This window comes from Camelus ferus, chromosome 15 (genome assembly GCF_009834535.1).
Source record: "Camelus ferus isolate YT-003-E chromosome 15, BCGSAC_Cfer_1.0, whole genome shotgun sequence".
Classification (NCBI taxonomy): domain Eukaryota; kingdom Metazoa; phylum Chordata; class Mammalia; order Artiodactyla; family Camelidae; genus Camelus; species Camelus ferus.
Window position 1 is genome coordinate 20,663,290 of NC_045710.1, and position 24,063 is coordinate 20,687,352.

General features: G+C 38.3%; 1 protein-coding gene across 1 annotated transcript in view; it reads right to left on the reverse strand.

The window, feature by feature from the left end:
* The window catches only part of ALK (ALK receptor tyrosine kinase), a 678,293-nt gene that overhangs the window by 411,418 nt on the left and 242,812 nt on the right, over positions 1–24,063 (reverse strand).

Below are 24,063 nucleotides of genomic sequence, written 5' to 3' on the forward strand. Positions count from 1 at the left end.
TTGTGGTTCCATATGAATTTTAGGATGATTTGCTCTATTTCTGTGAAAAGTGTCATGGGTATTTTGATAGGGATTATGTTAAACCTGCAGATTGCTTTGGTTAGTATGGCCCTTCAGACGATATTAGTTCTTCTAATCCAGGAGCATGGGATATCTTTCCATTTCTTTGCATCATCTTCTGTTTCCTTCATCAATGTTTTATAATTCTCAGAGAAAGGTCTTTCACCTCCTTGATTAAATTTATTCCTAGGTACTTTATTCTTTTTGATGTGATTTTAAATCTGTTGTACTGAGTTTTTTTTAACTTTTGAAATGAAAAGATAAAGTGGGAAGAATCATTCTACTTGATTCCAAGACACTATATAGGCTATAGTAATCAAGACTGTAGTGTTGGTGGGAGGGACAGACACACAGATCAATGGAGCAGAGTGAGACCACAGAAAGAGACTCAACACAAAGTATGCCCATAATCCTGACAAAGGTGCTAAAGCAATTAATGGAAAAAGGATAACCTTTGCAAATGGTCTTGGAGCAATTGGACACCTATTAACTCAAAATGGATTATGGACTTAAACGGAAGATGTAAAACTAACACTTTCAGAAAAAATATAGGAGAAAAATTTGGAGGTGTAGAGCAAGGCAAAGAGCCTTAGACTTAACACCAAAAATAATATCCATTAAAGAAAAATTGATAATTTGGATTTCATCAGAGTTAAAACTTCTTGCTCTGCAAAAGATCCTATTAAGAGAATGAAAAGACAAACTATATATTAGGAGTAAATATTTGCAAACTATATATCTGATAAAAGACTGGTACCTAGAATATATAAAAAACTAAAAACTCAATAGTGAAAAACAAACAGTCCAATTAAAAAATAGGCAGAAGACACGAACAGACATTTCACCAGAGAATATATAGATAGCAAATAAGCACATAAAACATGTTAAACATCACTATTAGGGAAATGCAAATTAAAGCCACAATGATCCATTTGGAGTTTATTTTTGTGTATGACCTTGTAATCCCGCTCCTGGGCATATATCCAGAAGGAATCCTACTTCAAAAAGACACTTGCACCTCAATGTTCATAGCAGCACTATTTACAATAGCCAAGACATGGAAACAGCCTAAATGTCCATAAACAGAACACTGGATAAAGAAGATGTGGTATATTTATACAATGGAATACTATTCAGCCATAAAACTGACAACATAATGCCATTTGCAGCAACATGGATGTCCCTGGAGAATGTCATTCTAAGTGAAGTAAGCCAGAAAGAAAGAAAAATACCATATGAGATTGCTCATATGTGGAATCTAAAAAAAAAAAGAATATAAATACAAAACAGAAACAGACTCATAGATATAGAATACAAACTTGTGGTTGCCAAGGGGGTGGGGGCTGGGAAGGGACAGACTAGGATTTCAAAATTTGTAGATACTGACAAGCATATGCAGAGTAGATAAACAAGATTATACTGTATAGCACAGGGAAATATATACAAGATCTTGTGGTAGCTCATAGCGAAAAAAAAATGTGACAATGAAAAAAAACCCCCACAATCAGGTATCACTACATATCTATCAGAACATTTAAAATTTCAAAAAGTGACAATACCAAATACTAGAAAGGATGGAAACTATAGCACTCCTACATTGCAAGTTAGGATATAAAACAGCACAGGCACTCTGGAAAGCAGTTTGGCAATTTCATGGAAAATCAAACATGTAATTATCATAGGACCTAGCAACTGAAATCATAGGAATTCATACCAGAGAAATGAAGACATGTTCACAGAAAAACCTATACTTGAATGTTTAGAGTAGTTTTATTCATAATAGTCCCAAAATAGGAACCCCAATGTTGTTCAACAGGTAACTGGTTAAACAAATTATGGTACATCTATACCACGGAAAACTATTCAGCAAGGAATGAACTATTAATATATACGACAATTTCGGTGAATCTCCAGAGAATTCACAGTGAGTGAAAAAAGCCAACCCCAAAAGGTTATGTACTGTATGATTCCATTTATACAGCATTCTTGAAATTGCAAAATTATAGAAGCAGATAACAGATTAGTGATTACCAGGGCAAAGGAAGAGATGGGGATGGAAAGGAAGTGATGTAGCTGTACAAGGGCGAAATGAAGCATCCTCATGGTGTCGAAATTGTTCTGTATCTTAAGTCTATCAATCTCAGTATCCTGGTTGTGATATTATACTTCAGTTTTATAAGATGTTATCATTGGTGGAAACTAAGTAGAGAGTAAATAGAATTTTCTGTATTATTTCTTACAACTGCATGTGAATCTATAATTATCTCAAATTAAATGTTTAATTAAAAGTATATAGTTCCTATTAAAACTTAACTTGGGAATTAAATCCAGTACAGAATCTTGAAATAAACTTGAAGAAAAAAAATCAATAGGCATATCAATGAAGTCAGTGGAGAGAACTAATGTTCAAATCAGAGCTTTATGGAGGTCTGTGAAATTCATTCCTCTTTATTGACTCCATTCTCCCTAGAGGGGCACCTTAAACTTTATTTTTAGAGAATTCTCCTGAGCATGGCTATATCTCAGCAATGACGGAAAATGGAGGCAGGAAACTGGAGTACATACATATAGCATGACCATGGGCAACCTCTGTAACCCTCAGCTTTCTCATCTGCAATGCAGAGACAATAACATCTACCATGCTAGGCTTTTGTGAAGCTTAAATGAGATAATAGCTCTGAAGTATCCAGAACATGACAGTACCTCAATACATAGCAACCTCTGCCAACATCAATAGTCAGTGATTAGTATTCACCTTCATGAAGCATCTCCCACCAAGAATAATGCTGTGGATGTATCTATGTCTAAGTCTACTTCTATGTCTGCATCTGTGTCTATGTCTGTGTCTATTTCTGTATCTATAAATTTCTAAGAGGCAAGAATGACGACAGCCACAATAGCCTAGAGTGTCAGGGAACTCGTTTGTGGCAACAACAGAATACCAAAGATGATGGGATGGAGGAAGGGGATAGAAATGGGTTGGGGCTGGGGATCTTCATTGAGGCCAGGGGCTCAGTGAGGTCTCTTCTTTTCTCTTCTGCCTGCCTCTGAGTCCTTTCCCAGCTCCACGTGTGACCTCTCTTTATCTCACCCACTGAGCAGCTTGTTTTTCACCATAAGCTTATCCTGCTCTCACATGATCTTCCCAATGGACTGTAGAAGTTCAGCTTTGTTGAGCTCAGAGATCTGAATATAATCCTGGCACCACCTCTCATTATCCAGGTAATGTTGGGCAAGTCTCTCTCTGAGCCTTCTGTTATCTATATATAAAATGCAGATAATAAGCCTAGAGCACAGAGTGGATACAGGAATTAAATCAGTTCATGTGAGGTACATACATAGCAACCAGCATATAGTACACACGGAACATGTGCTCATTTCTGCTTCCCTTAGAGACAGAAATAAATTCTTAAAGTAAATAGTTTCTACTGCAATGCTGGACACTTAGGGAGAATTGAAAAGTAGGTGAAATTGCAGCCTTGGCTACAAAAGCACTCTAATTCTGATCTTAGAAGACTTATTCCAATGGAAATCTAGCTTTCACATGGAATTTCAGGACAGATTATAAGGCTCACTCTATTTAGCCACTCCCCAGAAAAGGATTCAGACTCCAAGAGGACAGAATCACTCACACTTCTGGGTCACTTGAGGATAGCTCTGGCAAGAGATCAGAAACAAAATCACCTCAATAAACTGTTCCCAAAGGGTTCCCTCTCCTAGAAGCTGTGCCATGTCTTTGCATGGTTAAAGAACACTCTGGCCAGCAGAACTCTCTCTATTCATGGCTCCTGCCAGTACCACCTGCAGAAAGGAACCCTCTGGACTTTAAAGGCAATGTATCGCAGAGCTTCATGAATTCCTTTCTTTTATATATCTCCCTGCCTCATTCCACTAAGGATTTGAGGAAGCTTATAAGACTTCGAACTCTAAAATAGAAAGCTATAAATAATTTAAAATAAATCAGGAGCAGAGAAAATATATTTAGAATAGAAAATCAAGACCAGGGCAAAGTTATACTGTAAGTATGCAAGCCACAGGCCTCCACAGTTACAAAAGTTGAGCTGAGAATGTGGCTTTGAACTTCCTGGCAGCAAAAGCTATGAGAAAAATGTGGTACAGAAATTCACTGGACATAAAGAAAACACCTATCAGTTTCCCAAGGATGCAAAATGCTTCCAGACATTTAAATCTAGAAGAGCTATTTCTTGGGTGGGCCTTTCAGTAGGGGACACGGAGTGCTGTAGCAATGGCATCCTCAACAACATCTCCACAAAAGTATGGCTCTGCGCTCTGTGTAGCTTCACCCATGTATGCGCCAAAAGTAACACTGCAACAGCCATTGTAAGAAATGTAGATTCGATATACCGGGTCTTGATGGTCAACTTAGGGATAAAATATCTTAATCACTTCAAGTTTCTAAGAATGTATTTGGGGAGGGCAGTGATGGGGAGATGTGGATACCAGGAAAAGGAGGGCAGCCCCTAACTCAGGGAATTAGATGGGGGAGACCCAGTGCTTTTGCTTCCCCTTAGATCCCTGGGATTCTGTGTGGTCAGTTCAAGTGCTTGGTGATTCTTAGATGCATCTTTCAACAAATAACTATCAAGCCATGTGTTGGACAGTGAGGAATTAGCTTTGAAAGCTCAGCTATGTCCTTTTGGGGCTTATCATGGGAAGAACACTATCAAGCAAACAATTACTGGTGTAGTCACTGTTACCAATGGAGAAGCACTGGGGGGGGGGTGTTAATTTATTCTGGTGGTCAGGGAAGGCTCCCTAAGACACAGAAATTTAAGATGAGAGCGTAAGGTTGAGGAGAATATAGCTGGGGAAAATCTTATAAACAGGGAGAAGAGCATGTATAAAGTCTCCTGGCGAAAGATGTTAAAACATTCCAGAAACTGGAGATGTCAGAACATCCCAGAAGCCCAAAACAGTATGGTGAGAGGGAGAGGAAGAATGGCTGGTAATGGGGCTGCTGAAAAGAAGTGGAACAGTTTATTAATGGTCTGGGAAGACTTGCCAAGGATTTTTATTTTATCCTAAAAGAAATAGGCAGCCATTGGCAAGTTTTAAGAAAGAGCATTATAATATCAGCTTATAATTCTGAAGATCACGAGTTGCTGTGTGAAAGGACAGGAGAATAACAAGAGTGGATACAGGGAGGGCATAGGCTTTCTAAGGTTTGGTTGTTTTGGGGAGAGGGAGGGAAGAAAAGATGACCACATTGGATTCTGAAAACCAATCCAATAGCTTACAAGTTGAGCACAGCAAGTATGGTACATTGTGAATCAAGTCTGCTGAACATATGAACGCAATAGCCCCTGGGAAAGGCAGGGGCCCAGAGGCAGACACTAATAACAATGCAAAGTCATTCATGCTTTTGTTGTTCAATTATAATGAGTCCACTCATCAGGGTAATAATAATAATGATGTGTTTGAATAACATAATTGCTTAATAGCCATTCCTTATCATCACTACCACCACCCCCTACCATTAGGATAAAACTAAAATAATCTAGAGTATTTATCATTCTAAAGGAGGCTAAAAACACTAGTTTTCTGTGTTGGTAGCTTTTAAGAAATAAATTATATACAGGATCCAGTTATTTCTGTGGCTTTAAAGGGGAACTTTCATTTATGGAAACAAAATGCATAAGGGTTATTTTTTCAGGAAACCCCTTTCATATGAACAGAATCTTTCTTCATGGAATTCAAGCAGTCCCTGGGCCTCAGTTTTGCCATTTCTTAGTGGGGGGTTGGGGACCAGACAATATTTGTGGTTCTCAAACCTAGCTGTACATCAGAATGAACTGGGGCGCTTATTAAAAACTCACCTGATTGGGGACCATCTGAGACACTGTACGGAAAATATGGATATCTGTATTCTTAGATGCTCCCCACATGACTCTAAGGATTGGCTGGGGCTGCAAACCACTGGCTTGGTTGAGCTCTAAGGTTCCTTCTGTCTTCAAAAGGACCCTGTTATTCAGTGTGGTCCATGTGGGTGTTAAGACATGCAGAGTCTCAGGCCCCACCCAAGACCTACTGAAACAGAATTAACTTTTTAAACAAGTGTCCCAGGAGACTGAATGCATATTAAATTTGAGACACTCTAGTCTAGGACTCTCTCCACTTTTCAGACAGTCTTCATTTCCTATAGTTTAGGAAAACTTGGCATCTGGGGAAGATAGCAACTTTCTAGGAGTCCTACAGTAACTTGGCAGCTAAGCCTAGAATACAGTTCGGTTGTCCTTTATCAGCAAGGACACAATGCCTCTCTCAGGGCCATAAATAAGCTCAGAGAAAAGAAGCCGAATCAGCAAAGGTAAATCAAGTCCTGGACTCTGCTGGCTCACACATATATTGGGAGACAAACAAAATAGGAAGCACTAAAATCTGGTGCATATTTCTTCAAAATATATAAATAATAGATAATCAGAGGTTGACTTCAAATCTAGGTCTGCATAAATTTCTTCTTAGGGGTATTGTATATCCTTTTCCCTTTCAGCTTCCTTTTTCACTGGGTCCTTCTCATCCTGGACTATGTTCTGCAGTTTCCCTATTTCAGATATATATATCTAGATATATTCTTTTCTATTCTTTAAAAAAAGCCAAACAAAATAAGCAACAACCACCACAAAAACCTGTGTAATTCCTTCCATCAGTAGAAAAGGAACAAATTTCAAATCTCTTTCCATCCCCATCTCTCTACTTGCATTCAAACCCAACTTGCCTACAGTCTTCAGGAATTTAGTCACTAACATTCACTTAGTTGTTCATTCAATTAACATTCATCGAGCACCTACTTAGGATGATACCCCAAGTATCATACTAGGTGAGAGTAAATTAAACCCATCTCTACCCTCTGGGGGCTCATAGTTTACTAGGAATTTAAACTTTAGGAACAATGATATCTAGCAGAAGGTGGAAAGTGAAGATTTCAAAGGAGAAAGAGATAAAATGGTTTGGGAAAAGACAAGGGAGAGAATTCTTTTGACTAGGGAAAATAATAAAGGTTTATTGGGGGGTCACAGTGGGTTTGAAATACAAATTTTAAAGTGACAATAATAAATGTTCCATGGCTGGCACTGGGAAGAAAGACATCACCAGCAAAGAGAAGAGCCTACGTGAAGGCTTGATGCTTACCGCATATAGTGTTACAGGACAATTGAATCTAGCAAAGTTGACTTCAGTAGCCCCTGCATAAAAATAAAGTAATGGAAAAATATGTTGGAACAGTTGTGGGGGTTTTAAAATTTAGGCTAAGAAATTTGAACTTTATTCTATTAGCAACAGGAGCCACTGAAGGCTTTTTCAATAAAGAAGTGACACAGCCAAGTCAGATTTGGGAGGACAATCCTGATAAAAGAATACTGGACACTGAGAGCCGAGAGAAGGAGATCATAATAGGCTTGGCACAGGGCAATAAAGGTATGAGCTAAGAGCAGGCAGAGAAGAGGAGGCAGGGATAAGAGATACAACGATGATGGCATCTAACCAGACTGCAATTCATACGGGATTTGCAAGGAAGAGAAAGAAGTAAAAGTAATGCTGAAAGTTTGGATCTGGGTCTGGTGGATGATGGTACTAATTAGGGAACCAAGACAGTTATTTTGAAGGAAAGGCAGTAAATTCAGATTGGGCATCTTCAGTCTGAGACCTCAGTAGGAATCCAGGAGCAAATATCCAGCAGGAAATTGGAAATAAATAACTAGAGACTGGAAGAGACTGAAAGAAGTGATTTGTGTATCATCTATCCTACAGATGAGAGCTGAGACCATGGGATTAAATGAGACAGGAGAAAGAGAAAGAAGAGCAAGTCACCAAAGGTGTTTAGTTGGATGTTCTAAAATCAGAATAATAGCAGAGCTAAAGATTCTTTATCTACCTGCCTTCCCTCACACCTGTCTGTCCTTTACAGCAGCTTTCCCTGACCATATCCATCAAAGTTCATTCAGACATACCCCTTAAGTCTTACACTTCACAGAGGGCTTAAAGGTGTCATTGAAACATTGGGAAAACATTAGCCTGGGAAACTCAGATTCTAGTGTTGGTTCTGTACTAATTCCCTTAAAACCTGCGGTAGATAATCCTACTTTTCTGGCCTTGAGTTTGCATCTAAAATGAAGAAAAGCAGACCAGAAGATCCATGGTCTAACTCTATGAATCTTTCCACTGTGACATGAAGGAGTTTATGAAGACCGCCTGTTTCACTCCCCATGACATCACACAAATATGCCATATTTTCTCCTTTCCAATGCCAAATCACTGATCATTTGACACTTCTATTACTAAATTAACTTGGCCTACCTGCTGCTTCAATTAAGATCACTTCTGGCTTCCAATGACTTCTTATTTCTTTCCATATCAAATTATAAAATTGGATTGTTATGTATGTGCAGGTCTCTATCATTAGTCAGGTCCTGCCTTTTTCCTCTCATTTACTGCCATGGTTAGCAAAACTGCCAACCCAGCATAAAGTAGTAAAACTTTTAAATGTTATACATTTATGCAGAAGTATTTTAAGAAATAAACATCCAGGTAAAGTTATCCTTTAAAGTGATCTTAAATCCATATGATATTTAATCACTTCCTTTACTAGAGAACCTACAATATCTTTACCTTGTTTATTTGATCTGGTGTTGAATCCTGGGTTTGTTCAGGAACAGTATGGATTTCTTTGGGGAAAAATCTCCCTTCTCCTCAGTGTCACTCACAACTCTGGCTCGCTGTGCCTTACAACTCAGACCTTCTTCTCTGAGCTGGCTCAGAAAAACCAGGGGAGGAGAGGGAATGGGGTGCTATAGTGATAGAAATTTGGCAGTTTCCTGTTATCTTTTATTATTTTTTGTTTACAGCTGCTTCCATTTTTCCCTGCAGTTTCAAAAACACAGAGATTATAGTCATGTTGGTGTGTGTCTGCATTAACAGAATAAATGCCAGTAACTATTTTTTCAAATTAAAGGATTTTGTTGTCGTTGTTGTTGTTTTACTTTGTTTTTTACTCTCCAGGGACAGCAGAATCTCCATTCAAGCAGGAACCCAGTTGTTAGCTATTATGTTTGCTGATCATTTAAAAAACTTTATATCCCTTAGCAACCAGGTGTGCTCACAGTTTGTGTCTGACAAGAATGGAAGACCTTAAAAATACAAAAATCAACCTCTATTAAAACTAAACGACAACCTACGGAATGGGAAAAAATATTTGCAAAAGATGAAACTGACAAGGGCTCAATTTCCAGAATATATAATAATGTCTTAATAATGAAAAAACAAACAACCCAATCCAAAAATGGGCAGAGGACCTAAACAAGCAATTCTCCAGTGAAGACATAGGAATGACCAACAGGCACATGAAAAAATGCTCAATATCACTAATTATGCAAATCAAAACTATAATGAGGTATCACCTCACACCAGTCAGAATGGCCATCATTCAAAAGTCCACAAACAATAAATGCTGGAGAGGGTATGGAGAAAGGGGAACCCTCCTACACTGTTGGTGGGAATGTAGTTTGGTGCAGCCATTGTGGAAAACAGCATGGAGATTCCTCAAAAGACTAAAAATAAACTTACCATGTGACCCAGCAATTCCATTCCTGGGCATATATCCAGAAGGAACCCTAATTCAAAAAGACACCTGCACCCCAATGTTCATAGTAGCACTATTTACAATAGCCAAGACATGGAAACAGCCTAAATGTCCATCAACAGATAACTGGATAAAGAAGCTGTGGTATATTTATACAATGGAATACTATTCGGCCATAAAAATGACAGCATAATGCCATCTGCAGCAACATGGATGTCCCTGGAGAATGTCATTCTAAGCGAAGTAAGCCAGAAAGAGAAAGAAAAATACCATATGATATCACTCATGTGGAATCTAAAAAAACAAACAAAAAAAAAAACCAAATGAACACATATATATATATAAAACAGAAACAGACTCACAGACATAGAATACAGACTTATGGTTACTGGGGAGGAGAGCGGTGGAAAGGGATAAACTGGGAGTTCGAGATTTGCAGATACTGACTAGTATATATAAAATAGATAAACAAGTTTATATTGTATAGCACAGGGAAATATAACCAGTATCTTGTAGTAACTCACAGTGAAAAAGAATATGAAAATGATTATATGTATATTCATGTATGACCTACACCAGAAATTGGCACAACATTGTAAACTGACTATAACTCAATAAAAAAAAGTTTCTAAAAGTACTTCTTCAAAAAGGTAACTTTTAAAACAATGCTTGCATAGATAATTTCTTAGAGAGTTAAAATGGTTTCAGAAAACCAGGATTAATTTTAATAGTCCTCATTTACTTGGTACATTCCCCCAGGAATATTCGGTGAATATTCGACATGTCTGGATTTCACTGGCTTTGGATCTAAGGACCCCATGCTAAGCCCTGGGTGTCAGATCTCCATGGAGTCATGCAGATCTCACAGCCTCGAAGTTCCTTGGAGACCTTACAAAGTCAATACTGCCTGCAAAGACCTAGGACCAATGTTTGGGAGCACTGAACTAAGAAAGGCTCTTTGCTTTTCCTTTTTCTCGATTTTGTATATTTTTGCTACCACCAGGTGGTAGTAGGTAGGTGCATCCCTGGCAAGGTGGAGCTATCAAAGTGTAAAGGCTCACTTTCAGGAAATTACCAAAACAAACTGTTTAATGAGAGTCTGGAAATCTTTAATTAGATGGGATCAATATTACAAACAGAATAAAAACAAAACGTACCAATATAAATGAGGTGTCTTTCCTCGTGGAAAAAGTCAGAAAAAGTGTGTGTGCGTGTGTATTCTATTATCTTGAAACAAACTAGGAACTAACTTGGATTCTTTCACATTAGACCCAATGGTCAATTTGCTGAATGATTTGCATTTCCATCCACATTTTCTTCACTCTGTGAAAAGAGAAGCCCCACATACAAGTTTCAGATTCCAAATACTTCTGGAGTATCAGTCATGAAAAGAAAAACCTGCTTCATTAGAATCATCACAAATATCTTATAAATTTAGGGCTAGAAAGAGCTTTAGAGATCTTCTACTTCAAACTTTTTCATTTGACAAATGAGGAAACTGACTCCAGAGAAGTGGTGTGATTCATCCAAAGTCACCCAGCATGTTGGTGGTATGGACCAGAGCTCAGCAACTATGATTCCAGTCAGGCTTTTGTCCCATCTTCCACCAAGCTGCTCCTGTCAAGGTTACCAGTCACTTTCATGTTGGTAAATCCAGTGGTCAAACCTCAGCCTCAGATGTTCTTCTTCGACCACCAGCAGCATTTATCTATAACTGATCACTCCCACACTTTCTCCACGTGACTTCCAGGACACAGGACTCTCTTCATTTTCCTCCTACCTCCCCACCCTCTCTTCAGTCTCTTTTGCTGGTTGCCCCTCATCTCCCCAACTTGTTGGCTCAGTCTTTGGATCTCTGCTATTCTTCAGTTACACTCATCTGTTGATTAATCTCATCTCCCTAGTAAAGACCCCAAGTTGTATCTTTAGCCCAAAACACTACCTTGAATTCCAGGCCTATTTATCTCTATGCCTTCTTATGATCTCCACTTGGACATCTATTAAATGTTTCAAATTTCTCACGTCAAAACTGAATTCATGATCTACCCATACAAACTTGATCTGGGTCCAAATCTTCCAAATCACTGGCTCAACCTCCAAATATACCTCAACTGTGACCACTTCTTACTACTTGTCTTGCTAGCTCAAGTTACCTTTTATTCTTGCCTGGATTCTTGCAGATGCCTTCTATACATCTCCCTGCCTCTGTCCTCACAGTCTAATCTCAACATATCAGCTAAAATAATCCTTTTAAAATTTAAGGTAGAGCATTTCATCCCTTGGCTCCAAACATTCCAAGGCCTCTGTTTTCTCTAAGAGTAAAAGCCAAAGTCCTTACAATGGTCTACAAGACCATACATCCTGCCCCCCATGCCCTCTGCCTTAAGCCTTCCTGACCTCATCTCCTGCTAATCATCCCCTGGCTTACTCTGCTCCAATCACCCTGTCCTCCTGCTTATTCTGGAACATTCCAGTCATTCTCCTGCCTCAGAGCCTTTGTGCTTGCTACTCCCTCTGCCTGACTGCTCTCCCCCAAGCTGTATGCATGGCTCACTATCTTACTCCCTTCAAGTCATTGCTCAAATGTCAACCCTCACACAAAGATTTAACAGACCACCCTTCAAAAAATTAAACCACACCATTCCCATCTTCCTGGCTTTATTATTCTTTATAGCACTTATTTTCTTCTAACACTTTGTATTTTTTTAACATTTTTTTAATGAGTAATAGTCATTTTACAATTTTGTGTCAAATTCCAGTGTAGAACACAGTTTTTAAGTTATACATGAACATACATATATTCATTGTTACATTTTTTTCTCTGTGAGCTACCATAAAATATTGTATATATTTCCCTGTGCTATACAGTATAATCTTGTTTATCTAGTCTACATTTTGAAATCCCAGTCTGTCCCTTCCCACCCCCTGCCCCCTTGGCAACTACAAGTTTGTATTCTATGTCTATGAGTCTGTTTCTGTTTTGTATTTATGCTTTTTTTTTTTTTTTTAGATTCCACATATGAGCGATCTCATATGGTATTTTTCTTTCTCTTTCTGGCTTAACTTCACTTAGAATGACATTCTCCAGGGACATCCATGTTGCTGCAAATGGGGTTATGTTGTCAGTTTTTATGGCTGAATAGTATTCCATTGTATAAATATACCACATTTTCTTTATCCAGTTATCTGTTGATGGACATTTAGGCTGTTTCCATGTCTTGGCTATTGTAAATAGTGCTGCTATGAACATTGGGGTGCAGGTGTCATTTTGAAGTAGGGTTCCTTCTGGATATATGCTCAGGAGTGTGATTACTGGGTCATATGGTAAGTCTATTCCTAGTCTTTTAAAGAATCTCCATACTGTTTTCCACAGTGGCTGCACCAAACTGCATTCCCACCAGCAGTGTAGGAGGGTTCCCTTTCGTCCACAGCCTCTCCAGCATTTGTCATTTCTGGACTTTTGAATGATGGCCATTCTGACTAGTGTGAGGTGATACTTCATTGTAGTTTTGATATGCATTTTTCTGATAATTAGTGATATTGACCATTTTTTCATGTGCCTATTGATCATTTATATTTCTTCCTTGGAGAATTGCTTATTTAAGTCTTTTGCCCATTTTTGGATTGGCTAACACATTGTATTTTTTACTACTTATTTTTTTCTGTTTCTGTAAGAATGTAAGCACCAGGAAAGCAGGAATTGATGTCAGTTCTGTTCACTGATGGGTCTCCAGTGTATAGGACAGCTCCTCACATATACATGTTGAATAAATATTTGTGGTATGAAGGGATGAACAGAGTGAATGAATGAATGGCTCCGAGTCCAGTCTTCTTCTGCTTTGACATACGGTTCCTCTCCTACTTTCATACTCTTCTGTGCTTGGAAAAATCAGTTTCTAATACCACTGCTCCTATTATTGTAACTAATGTTGGAGAATTCAATATGGCAATAAACTTCTACCATCACTTCTTTATTTGGGCAAATAAAGCTCATTCTCTAAGAGATGTTTATATCTTCCTAAGTGCTATTATTACAGTTTAGATGGGCTGCCACCAAGTAGAACACTAGGCCTGCAGTCAGGAGCTCTACATCTCTAATTTGTCTCCTCCTCTCCCTGCATACTGTCCCAGGCCAGGCCACAGTTTCCTCTTGGATCACTTGCAGCAGCAGCTCACTTGGTCTCCCTGTTCTCAGCCTTTCTCCCCTAATTCTTCCCCAACCCCTGACCACAATGATCTATTTCAGTGATCTTCAATCTTTTATTTTTTAGTGGCCACTTCTTTTTACTTGTAGGCAGACTTACAGAAGACAGAATCATTATCTGAACTTCCATCTCTCACCTCAAGACATCCTCTGAAGATGCTTCCAGGTGTCATTGAACTGTAGAAGTCCTATTCCTTGGACTGATACAGGACTCAAACCTGGCCTGCACACTCTGCCTCATGTAAACCATCAAGGGCTCCCTATCACCTAGAAAAGTGTTTCCTTTGCCTTGATCATCCATGCATAACCTTAATGATTTTTTTGCCACAATTGTGTGCCTCTCATATTACTATTAATATTATTCTTAAAACCAACTTACATTTATAAACTTACTTTGGTTTAAGGAATTTATATCACTATTATCACCACCATAAACTCAAAACCAGTGTCATTTGTTATGAATAGAAGGTACCTTAAAATCAAATATATAACAAAGATCACTGGGTACATCTGTAAGTGCACATCACACTGTGGGAAACACTGGCCTAGGAAAAAAAAGCTGCAGCTCCTTCCCATAGCCTGTTTAACACCTTTCAGGAACGTGGAACTTCCTGTGGTTCTCCCTGTGCTGTTTCATGCCTCCCTGACTTTGTTCATGTAGTTCCCTTTGCCTAGAATGCCTACAGCATTAAAATTCAGTTTTAGCTAAAAAAATTTTTATTGAAGTATTGCATATGCATAGTTTAAAAAGTCAATTAGTACTCTAGGCTTATAACAAAAGCAGTTGTCCCTGCCTCCTAATTCCCACTCTCCAGAGCAAACATTTTCAATTATTTTTTTTAATTGTGGGAAAATATACATAGCATAAAATTTACTATTTTAGCCATTTTCAAGTGTGGCGTTAACTGGCATTAAATATATTCACATTGTTGTGCAACAACTACTTGTGCAACCATTACTACCATCCATCTCTAGAATAGTTTCCTTCTTCCCAAACTGAAATTCACATATCCATATCCATTAAACAGTTAACTCACCATTTTCCCATCCTCCTAGCTCTGGCAGGCATCACTCTACTTTCTGTCTCTATGAATTTGACTACTCCAGGTACTTCATTTAAGTGGAATCAGTATTTGTTCTTTTGTGACAGTGTTATTTCACATAGTACAATGACTTTGAGGTTCACCTATGTTTGTACCTTGTAACACTTTCAATTCACCCAAGGAATTCCTTTCACTATTATGCTGGGAATCCTCTTTGCCTCTCTTCTAGGATGGATCTTTTGTTTCTGTTTCATTGTTCCCATATTTTCCTATTCCTTGTTTTATTCTCTTATTTCCATGTGGCACATCCAAATCTTTTTAAGAAAGGGTGCCTAAAAGGTACATTTTTAGATTTTGCATTTATAAAAGTATCTTTATTTTAATTTCATATCTAATGGTAGTTTGTCTGGGTATGAAATTATAGGTTAGAAATTATTTTCCTTTGGGATTTTGATTGCATTTATCAACTGACCTCTAGATCCCCAAATTGCAGATGTTAAAGCAGATACTATTCTTATTCCCTATTATTTGTACACGATGTATATTTTTTTCTTCTAAAAGATGTATAATCTTTCCTTATTGTCTATTTTTTAAATTTCACAATTATGTGCTATTATGTATACCTTTTATATTGTGGTGCTGACCACTCTTCTGTGGTTACCATTTGTGTGTGTGTGTGTTTAAGGTTTATTCCTGCTCCTCATATTGACTCTGAGAATCCTCTCCCCTTCTTTGTTTTGCTTCTTGGTTTTGGTTTTGGCCTCTGTTTTGTTTTTTCTTTTAGAACTCTATCATCAAATGTCTGGTAGTCTTTGGTTGTCCTTTCTCACTTAATATTGGGAGAAATAAAAAGTCAGTTGGAATCTCTGTGCGCATGGATGAACGTCATTGCCTGTAAACCTCACAGGAGGGTGACTGGGCCAGAACCTACTCATTGTGTAAAAAGTTCCCCCTCCCTTGTCAATATCAATAGATTTTTCTCCTGGGCTTGTCAATCTCTTCATGGAGGACCCTTCTGCTTTCCTTCCTGGGTAGGAGGACTAAGCCTGACTGCAACTCTTCTGAAGTCTTGGGGTGGGGAGAAATCTCACCATTCAGGATACAGACTCTCCCTTAATCCCCTTGTAGTTGGTACGGTACAAACCCATGACCTCACCTCTGCCTATCTTCTGAACTCTTTAGAGTTCATTTTGGGTCCCTCTATTCTTCCCTTCAGTTGACCCACTTCCATCCCTCAGCCTTTACATATGGCACCCCCATAGCCTACTTTCCTCTCCAGCCAGCCTTCAGTTAGAGATACTATCCCTGGTATCTTTTAATGAACTCATCATTTTTATCTTTCATATAAAAATAGAGCCTATGTGTACAGCCTATGTGTAAAAATCAAGGCACAGGATGAAGATTCCTTGGGAATCAAACTCCAAATGCTTGGAACCATAAGGAAGGAAAGGAAGAAAGGGAGATATCCAATCCATGCCTTTCATGGTTTCAGATCTCTGACTTTAAGATAACATATAACAAGAGATTCAAGATGAACATCAGGAAATACTTATACTGAAGCTTTCAAATGACTATGCACATAGTAGACGCTCTATGGAAACATATTAACGTGAATGTAACACATGGGTAGGGTGACAGGTATATGGTAGTTCCTTACTGGAACTAAGATTTGGGGGTCTTCAGATGTCTTGGTATCTTATCAACAATTGGCCTCCTTTTTAAATGATGTACTGCCTCCCCTTTAACAGAGCCTTTAATTTCTAACCTAATCTTATTTGTCATGATTCTCTGAGACATGCCAAATAAAGCTTTCAGGTCTCTGTGTATTTTGGTATCTGTGTATGTCTGACTCACTTAAGGGCTTTCATCCAGTGACAGTAACCATACCCGATGAGGTCTCCATGTGAACAGGGCTTAAATGTTTTCTACCCCTCAGGCTCTTTGGGTGGTGATTCAACCAAAAAGAAAATGGGAAATGAAAGTTTGCACCCCCTCCCTTTCTGACTCCAGTGCACTGCAATAGGGCTACTTTTAATGAGCTTAGCAACAATTAGCTCTTGAAGCTGCAACAGCTGCACAATGCTGATGCTCTCCAGATGCAGTCAACGAATTAAATCATGTGATAATTCAATTGGAAAATTGGGTGTAATTATGGAGAATGCAGAGTCTGCTAGTGACTTGGAGCTCTCGAAACAACAGTGGTGTGGGCTGTTCAGGGAGTGTGTGGCATGCACAGAAACTGATACAGGTGTTTGTAGGAATCTAGGTCCCCTCTTCAACAATAACAGCATTACTAACCCTGTGATCAGTTAAGAGCTAGCTAAGTGCCACCAAAACAAATCTACTTTGTAGCTTCAAAACTTTTCACAGACCACCCTCCATGACACAATTTTGGCTGTACTTTGAGCATCTGCTGGTTGAAAACAGGTAAAACAAGCAACAGCTAGAGTCCCCAGGGACTAGCAGTTCATGTATTAATTCAAAAAACCAGTTTAGTCAAAGAATCATAAAATGAGATACCTTAAACTTTCTATTTTAACTAGAAATTATGTATGTGTATATATACATTCATATACTAATCTTGATATAGGGCCAAAGTCCTGTGCTTGTGAGTCATCTTTCTTACAGTCACCATACCCATAATGTATTGTCCATAATTTTCCATTTGGGTTTATATAAAGAAGAATAAGAACCTAAAAAAAATTTGCAGAGAATTTTGAATAGAGACTTCTTAGAGATATTAGTGCTTTTCTTTGCAAACTTTTATTATCATTTTACTCTCAATGCAAAGGCTCTGTGCACCGCTTTGTGGTTGTGCCCTATACAACTCTAGGGGGCTTGATCCAAAGCATTCCTCAAAACTGTGCAGTGACAACCCACAAAGCCTTTCTCAGTGGCCGTGCACCATTCAGTAGCAACTTCTTTTTTAGTGGCATGCCTTTATTGAATCTTTTCAAAGCATTCAACTGAATTTTCATTTCATAGAAACAATAGCTCTCTTCTGGCATTGTAACTGAACTTTGTAATTACCATAAATATCTTTGAGAACAAATACAACAAGGGACTCTTGGAAAGCTAATATCTTAACTGATGGCTGCAGAAGAGTGAAGGTATGCTAGAGAATAGCCTGTTGATCTCGAATGTTCAGGCTGCTGTGGGTATCAATCAGAATGCTTTACAGAGGGAGTGGTTAATACAATGGGTTGGTAAAGTCAAGGTTAATTAAGAGAGTTTCTACTGTCCTGTGAATTTAGTGATGCTCTAAATGAATTTGTTTTTTGTTCCTCACTATAGTGCTTCTAAATATTTTTGGAAAATAGCATCCAGAAGGGTGAGACATTTTATCTTTTCAATCCACAGAAAGATTTTGGGATTCCTCATCATAGCTCCCAGGCATGAATCCTCAGGTTGGGAACCCCCGCAACCCTCAGCCCCAGCTTAGACTTTCCTGCCAGTAATAGAGCAAAAAATGACTGAAGCTGGTTAATGAAGTGGTTAAGAAATTCTCTTTGTATAACAGTGATTTAAAATGAAAGGAGAGAATGACGAAGGTGTTCTACTGCGAGCCACCCTTTCCCATAATGAAAATTTCCTGAATAGTTTGAAGGCCACAAGAAACATTGATTTCTAAAGAGGAAGAGAGCCATCAATTTACCCACTGGGACTTTCTCCAATTCCTGTTCCTTTGGCTCTGTCTCTGAGTACATCATGTCTTTTAATTAGACCAGGCCAAGAAAAAGCAGCCTCTTTAGACTTGAGAAATATTCTATTGAGGAACAGTGCCCTAGAATCAAATAGTCTTCAGTTCACATCATGACTCAATAAACAGTAGGCAGGAGAAAAGGGTAACCAAAGTCTTCTTGGAAAGGAACGGTATAGGGAAAGGTGTAAGGTATAAAAAACAGAAGATGCAAAATAGAGAATATGAGAAGTAATAAGAACAATATACAGAATTTTATAGTTATAAAGCAACTTTATGCACATTGTATTACTGGCATATCCCAACAACCCTGTGAGACAGGATGGGCATTAGTATTCATTTTAAAGATGAGGAAGATAAAACCCCAAAGACTAAGAGTTGGCCAAGGTGACAGAACAGAGTTGGGGCTTGACTCAATGTCCCCTTATTCCCAGCCTACTACTTTGTTCATGAGACCTTATGGTCTTCAAATTTGTCTTTACCATATGACCTTGGGGGCTGCATGACGAATCCCTCCAAATGGCCTTCTTTTAGTCTAGAGAGAACATATTATACAAGTGGAGTCAGGACTCTAGGAAGCTGCTTTGGGTCTTCCAAATCTAGCATGGTTTCAAAGAATTATTTCAGGAGAAACAAGGATGGAGAGAATCTACAAAAAAGAAAGCTTTGGCCATGAGGTTTTATGTAGGGGAGCACTGAATATGAAAATTGCAACCAGAGATAATCTATCGAAATTAAGAGCCAGAGAAAAGTGATGTTAAAAGTCCTGCTTTGTTTTATTAGTGGATAGAAAATTACAGGAAGTGATATGTTTTGAAGATGAAAAATTTAAAGGTCTAATGTAACTCTCTAGGCATATTAAAGGACGTTATTTCCATATTCTTCTTGGATAATCAATCATGCCATAGCAAATTAAGAGTTCTTATTTTTAGCCCTATTAGCTACACAATGATAATGAAAATTGATTACAGTCACATTCTACTTCTTAAGACATTGTCACTAAATGAACTGAAATGCCCCAGAATCAATCCATTTAAAAAATATACCAGTGGTTGAAAAAAAAGTCCTCATCAATTACTGACGTCTATTAATAAAGAAAAGATGATAAACTGGCTGCTTCTGTCATTGGTAGCTTACTGTAGGCCAATAAAACAAGTTCTTTTGTTCTAGCAACTAGAGACATCTTCAAGAAGCTTAGTGAATTAGAGCTGCTGAAGACCAGATATTGGTTTCCAGAAATAGAATTCAAAGAAAAATTTAAAAATACTATCAGAAATGTACAAAAATCAAAGAGAGTAAGTCATATTTGTCTCTGATTTATCAACCCTCCAAGTCTAAGAAGGTTCTGTGTGTCTAGATTAGAGAAAAGTGATCTCAAGACACTCCTGTGGGTGGAAAAGTGGCAATTTTGGAATACTGTAAAAATGGTGGTAGGTACTGAATATGGTGGGATTAATAAAATAGAGATTCAGAGAAACTGGAAACTGTGTATTTTGTGGACCTAATTAAATTGCTTTGAGCTTCATGGTTTTGGAAAGATATCAAGATGCCCAATGAAATGGCAAAGTATAATATACCAGCTCCCTATGGTGTTTCTCCAAGCCAATCTTATGGGTACTTGAAAATATATTGAAAATAGTACTTTAGGAGATCTACACTAACAACAGACTCCGTGAGGGTATCATCAAGTCCTCCCTCTGATTATTCTGAGCTATGTCCAGGGAGGCCTAGAAGGGCTCAGCAATGACCACATGGGGCAAGAAGATAGTCCTTTAACGTTCTAGGCCCATGATCTCTGGACTTTACCATCCTCACCTTGTGATGTAAAATCTCAATTGGTTCCATCCAGAGACCAGGTTTCTTGAAAAGAAAGGAAAAGAAAAGAAAAGAAAAGAAAAGAAAAGAAAAGAAAAGAAAGGAAAAGAAAGGAAAAGAAAGGAAAAGAAAGGAAAAGAAAAGGAAAAAACTCACAAACATATTTTGCTTTTGAACAGTTATAAATGGGTCTAGACACTCTTTGTAGAAAAAAATTTAAAGTATTAAAATTAATCTCTCTTTTCTGAGGGACTGAGTTTAAACAATTTGGGAAAATGCTGAATTCAACCTCAAGTTTCTCAATACTTCTTTCATTGCTCTATTGATTGACATATGATCATACAACAGCCAAAAATTGGGTGAAAGGAGTTGTCTCCATTCTGCTAAATGCCTGTGTCCATATATCTATATCCATAGCTGCATCCATAGACTTCTTTTTCTAAGAATATATAATTCTATCTGAGAGTCAAAAGCTTACGTGTATATACAAATTCAAATGAACAGAGGAGCCATGAGAGAAATTTTTGAGGTGGCAGAAATTTTTTTCTTGATTGTGGTGGTGGTTTCATAACTGCAGGTGTTTTTCTTTCAAAACTCATGGGACTGTACACTACAAAGGGTAAATTTTACAAATGTAAATTTGTACATTAAATACTTTAATAAACCCAACCTAATATATGTATTAGATACATTCTATATTATGTATAATATGTATTATATAAAGTTCATATACATTATATAAAGTTCTTATACATATATATGAAGTACTTAAAGACAACAGTCTCTAACTCCATCTCTCATGTCCTCACTGGAATAGTAGAGAGATTGACTGAATAATATAGAAGTCATATATATATATGTATATACACACATAGACACATATATACACACACACACACACACATACAGAGAGACATACACACATTAAAGTGTCTTCCAACTCTAATAGTATACAAATATACTGAAACCATCCCAAATCAAGCACTTTAAATTTCTATCCTGCAGAACACTATTAGAAGAACTAATGACCATAAGCATGTTTTGAAACCTGACTAACATATGTACACACATTTCTTCCCATGCCCAGGGGAACATATTGAAAGAAAAAAAAATGTTAAATCTAATGTAATCTAAGCTAATGTAATAGTACTGGCTAATATTTATTAAATATTAACTGTATGCCAAGCATTTTGACACACATTTATTAATTTATTTTATATAACAACCCTATGGAGTTGAGATTATTATTGTCTCAACTTTACACACAAGGAATCTGAAATACCACACCACAGAGAGGTTACATGACCTGTTCAAAGTTAAACAGCAAGTTAACAGTAAAGTCAGAATTTAAAGCTGGGCAGTCTGACCCTGAGTCTGGAGTCTCTATGGGAAGACTCAGCATTTAGTGAGGGAGGAGGGAGGAGGGAGGAAAAACTATACCCTGTGCTGAAGTAGATCTGGAGAATTGGAGCCCATGGGTCCCCATCACAGACTCACTGTCCTTGGTCCTCATTCTCCATATCATTTTGCATGGAATAAAACTGTTCAAGGAAGGAATTTTGAAACATTTTCCTATTTAGTTAAGGAGCACAGTGTCTCCCTGGTCTGCCTCCTCATTTTCTCCTCCTCACTAAGCACTCACACAAAGTATCCATCAAGGACTAGAACATCGGTTTGAGTAAGCTGACAGCTTGAAGCAAGATATCTGAAGTTGCAGGGAGGGTGAGCCACCTGGGGTGTTTCTTGGCAATCCAGTGCCCCTCCCCTGCCACCTAACTTGTGGTGACTTAAAGACAATTAGTTGGGCCCAAAAGTCTTTTAAAAAAAATAAAAAAGGAGCAACAGGGCTATGGTGGAAGAGAGTAGTGGGAGGGGAATGTAAAATTTGGACTATAACAATAACATGGGAAAACAAGGGACCAAGAGACAGCCGTGGAAGGTTAGAAAGAGCACTTGACTTGAAGTCAGAAGCCCTGGTCTTTATACCAGTTGCATCTTTCAATAGAAGCATAACTCTGAATGTTACCTCTGTGAGCCTCAATGACCTCAATGGAGATAGCATGAAGAGTTGTTGTGAAGACTAAAGATGGCTTTGATATTGATGTGCACACTGTAAAGTACATGGCAAACATGAATTAAAATGGCAGAGCACCAACCCAAGGTGGCTGGGCAAAAGGGCCAGGGGAGTTGGGTGTTTGGACATGGAGCAGCCAGAATTATTTTTTTTCCAACAAATCCTTGGGTCAACAAACACAAAACAGCTCTGCTGTCAAGAAAAAAACTGTAAGCAGGTATGTTTGAAAGTCACTTCTGAAAGAGACATTGAAGAAGGGATGCAAAATGTTGGGGATAGAGAGAAACTCCTTCCAGCAAGAGAGTGAACGATGACACCGTAGGTCATGGTGGCTGAAGAGGAAACAGTGATTTGTTGTCTAACTCTCCAGCCATGATGGGACTGTAACTAATGAGGTTATTCTGGTTACAAAGGAAGCATTCAGCCCCCTAATGAAAAACTCTTTGGCAACTAGTGTTAGGGAAAGAGAAAACAAACCAGCAGCTTATTACTAGTTCCATAGCAAGTTAATTAATTTTTGCCAGCACTGCAGGTCACTTGCTGGCCAGAGCATCTGTCTCACTCAACTGAACAGCTGGAGGGATGGCGGGTGTGTCTCCAGGACATGCACATGTCTCGGTTCTGGGAGTAGGAGGTGTGGCCAACTACAAGGCTGAAAAAACATGAGTTTCTGAGGTTCTTGCTTCTCCCCCCAATTCCATGGTCCACTCAAGGTGGGCCAAGAGACTGTAGCAATTCCACAAGATACAAAGGAAACAAAAATACTTAGAATGAGGGTTTTTTCTGCCTCTATATATCATTTAAATAAGCAGAGTGCCACAGTGCCATGAACAATGTAGTAGCCTGCAGAAGTCCTATTCAAACTACAGGGCCAGCTCTCCCACTGAAAAGCTCTGAAGCCATGGTAAGATTGCTTAACTTCTCCAGGTGTTAACTTCTCTTAACATCTCCAGCTTCCCTTAGCTCATGTGAACTATTCACCTACATGAAAGGATGCTCATTCAGAATCTTTTCTAGCATTAGGAAATATGAGTTAATAAATATAACCTTTCTCACAGAAATGTCAAGCATTTGACACATACTACTGAATATCCTCTCAGAAAGACATCAGTGGCCTGGTATATCCCCTCTTCAGAGATGGGTGAGCCAAGGCAAAGAAAGCACTTGAACAAAACACCCACATATTTGTACAGAGGTTGACCTGGCCTCAAAAAAGTGCTAGCATTTTTTAAAGACATATAATATGTAAGTATAATGAATGTCGTTCTGTTCAGCATGCATATTCATGCTAGTACACTTACTTTCTAGGGTGGATTAAGTGATACGTATTTTCTTAATTATATGCTTTGTGTAATATATAACACACATATATAGTATTTATTACATACTCACCCCTAGAATAGACCAAGATAAAGAGGCCCGTAAACTCCATTAAAACAGGCACCGTAAGTTTAACCCCCTCTTTGAGCCAGTTTAAGCTACTGTTCAGCTGCTGTGGTTTTTAAGTCTCTTCTATTTTGCCTAAGGTTATAAAGTTTTCAGCAAAAAGAAAAAATCAAGTTGGGGAGGGGC